The following is a 3,717-nucleotide window of genomic DNA, read 5'->3' as shown; positions in this document are numbered from 1 at the left end:
TCCTGAAGAAGGGCTTATGCCCGAAACGTCGATTCTCCTGTTCCCTGGATGCTGCCTGACCTGCTGCACTTTTCCAGCAACACATTTTCAGCCCATTTTCTCCAACAGCCTACCATGTGGAACCTTATCAAAGGCTTTACTGAAGTCCATGCAAACATGTCAACTGCCCTACCTTCATCTACATGCTTGGTCACCTTCTCAAAAAACTCAGTGAGGTTTGTGAGACACGACCTGCCCTTGACGAAACCATGTTGACTATCTGAAATCAAATTGTTGCTTGCTAGATGATTATAAATCCTATCTCTTATAATCCTTTCCAAAACATTTCCTAGAACAGACATAAGGCTCACTGATCTATAATTACCTGGGTCATCTCTACTGCCCTTCTTGAACAAAGGCACAACATTTGCAATCCACCAGTCCTCTGGTACCAAACCTGTAGACAATGACGACTCAAATATCAAAGCCAAAGGCTCTGATGTCTCCTCCCTAGCTTCCCAGAGAATCCTCGGATAAATCCCATCTGGCCCAGGGAACTTGTCTACTTTCACTCTTTCTAAAATTGATAAAATTGTAACAAACTTCGAGCCTTTCTCATCTAATATCTCGTACCTCATTCTTCTCCTCTATAATATTCTCCTTTTCCTGAGTGAAAACTGATGAGAAATGTTCGTTTAGCACCTCTCTGCTCTCCAAAGGGTCCACACTCAACTTCCCACTTGTGTCTTTGATTGGCCCTATTCCTACCGTATCCTTTATTCCTCACATACCTATAGAAAGCTTTAGGGTTCTCCTTTATTCTATTTGCTAAAGACTGCTTGTGTCCTCTCTTTGCTCTTCTTAACTCTCTTTAAATCCTTCCTATCTGATCTGTAACTCTCCGTTGCCTAATCTGAACCATCTTGCCTCATCAACACATAAGCCTCCTCCTTCTTTGTAACAAGAGATGCAATTTATGTAGTAAACCACGGTTCCCTTACCTTATCACTTCCTCCCTGCCTGACAGGGACATACCTATCAAGGACACGCAATATCTGTTCCTTAAACCAGCTCCACATTTCCATTGTCTGCATCCCCTGCATTTTGTTACCCCATTCTATGCATCCTAATTCCTGCCTAATCGCATTATAATTGCCCTTACCCCATCGATAACTCTTGACCTGTGGCATGTACCTATCCCTTTCAATCACTAAACGAAACGTAACTGAATTATGGTCACTCTCTCTAAAGTGTTCACCTGCAACTAAATCAAACACCTGGCCTGGTTCATTACCAAGCACCAGATCCAGTGTGGCCTCCCCTCATGTCGGCCCTTCGACATACTGTGTCAGGAAACCCTCCTGTACACATTGGACAAAAACTGAGCCATCCGACGTACTAAAGGTTATAGCATTTCCAGTCAATGTTGGGGAAGTTAAAGTCCCCCATAATGACCACCCTGTTCCTTTCATTCTTACCCAGAATAATTTTGCTAATCCTCTCATCCACTTCCCTGGAACTCAGCGGAGGCCTGTAAAAAACTCCAAGCAGTGTGACCATTCCTCTCCTGTTTCTAACAGCACACAAAACAATACTTTCCACTGTATCTCAGTATATGTGAAAATAATAAATCCAATCAAGTAGTTTTTAAACAAGCCTGTTGAGAAGGTGGTGGTCAGTTGCCTTCTTGAACTGCTGCAGTCCGTGTGTGTAGGTAGCTTCTTTAGGAAGACAATTCCAGGATTCTGACCCAGCGAGAGTGAAGGAACGGTGATATATTTCGAAGTCAGGATGGTGAGTGGTTTGGAGTGGAACTTGCAGGATATGGTGTTCCCAGATATCTGCTGCCCTTGTTCTTCGAAACAGAAATGGTTGTCAGTTTGGAAGGCGGTGTCTAAGAATCTGCACGATAGTGCACGCTGCTGCTACTGAGCGTTGGTGATGGAGGGAGTGGATGTTTGTGGATGTGGTGCCAATCAAGCGGGCTGCTTTGCCTTGGATGGGGTCAAGCTTCTTGAGTCTTGCTGGAGCTGCACTCATCCGGGCAAGTGGGGCGTATTCCAGAGTCAAAGAGTGTGGTGCTGGAAAAGCACAGCCTGTCAGGCAGCAGCTGAGGAGCGGGAGAATCGACATTTCGAGCATTCTCCCGCTCCTCAGCTGCTGCCTGACAGGCTGTGCTTTTCCAGCACCACACTCTTCGACTCTAGCCTCCAGCATCTGCAATGCTCACTTCCTCCTAGGGGAGTATTCCATCTCACTCCTGACCTGTGCCTTGTAGATGGTGGACGGGCTTTGGGGAGTCAGGAGTTAAGTTACTTACCAGAGGATTCCGAGGATGGAGTCACATGTCGGCCAGATCAAGTAAGGACAAACAGATTTCTTTCCCTTACCTTAGGGTATGAGTGAACCGAACGTTTTTTTACAACAGCCTGATTCATGGTCACATTGACAGAAAATAGTTGTACACTCCAATAAATACAAGAACTGTGGATGCTGGAAAACTGAAACAAATAATAAAAGGGAAGGGTTGATTTGGACTCGAAATGTTAACTCTGATTCTTACTTTCCTCAGACTCTGGAAGACCCGCTGAGTTACTCCAGCACTGTCTGTGTTGGTTTCCCTCTCAGGTTTATTGAACCTGCATTCTCCAGAGCATATGACCAGGCCTCTGGACTGGTAGTTTTAACAGGATCATAATTGTACACATGAGAAATATTGGTTAGATGATCAAGGGAACTAAGGAGACTTCAGGGCTTGATACCACAGCCTAGCTCCAACTCCAAATCTGCAACACTGTAAAGTCAACTGACCCAACAGATAATTCACAATGGACACAATGAAATTAAACCGTATGTTATTCTCTAAATTCGATCTGACTTCTGTGTAAATAATCCACATATTTCTTGGATAATCTTATTTTGGATCCTTTATGTTGATGTGCAAACCAATGCTGAGAGATAAGCACAGAACTGATCAGAAATGGTTGCAATGTTCATTGTAACAATTGTAGAATGAGTTATAACAATTACGTTTGGAATGAGTTGTAACAATTATATTCAGAGTGAACTGTGACAATTATATTCAGAATGAGCTGTAACAATTATATTCAGTGAGTTGTAACAATTATTTTCAGAGTGAACTGTAACAATTACATTCAGTGAGTTGTGACCAGTGGAGTGCCACAAAGATTGGTGCTGGGTCCTCTACTTTTCATCATTTATATAAATGATTTGGATGCAAGCATAAGAAGTATAGTTAGTAAGTTTGCAGATGACACCAAAATTGGAGGTGTAGTGGACAGCGAAGAAGGTTACCTCAGAGTACAAGAGGATCTTGATTAGATGGGCAATGGGCTGAGAAGTGGCAGATGGAGTTTAATTCAGATAAATGCAAGGTGCTGCATTTTGGGAAAACAAATCTTAGCAGGCCTTATACACTTAATGGTAAGGTCCTAGGGAGTGTTGCTGAACAAAGAGACCTTGGAGTGCAGGTTCATAGCTCCTTGAAAGTGGAGTCGCAGGTAGATAGGATAGTGCAGAAGGCTGTTGTATGCTTTCCTTTATTGGGTACAGGAGTTGGGAGGTCATGTTGCGGCTGTACAGGACATTAGTTAGGTTATTGCTGGAATATTGCATCAATTCTGGTCTCCTTCCTATCAGAAAGGTGTTGTGAAACTTGAAAGAGTTCAGAAAAGATTTACAAGGATGTTGGCAGGTTTGGAGGATTTGAACTATAGG

This window comes from Chiloscyllium plagiosum, chromosome 8, assembly GCF_004010195.1.
Source record: "Chiloscyllium plagiosum isolate BGI_BamShark_2017 chromosome 8, ASM401019v2, whole genome shotgun sequence".
Taxonomy (NCBI): Eukaryota; Metazoa; Chordata; class Chondrichthyes; order Orectolobiformes; family Hemiscylliidae; genus Chiloscyllium; species Chiloscyllium plagiosum.
This window is presented reverse-complemented; position numbering follows the sequence as displayed.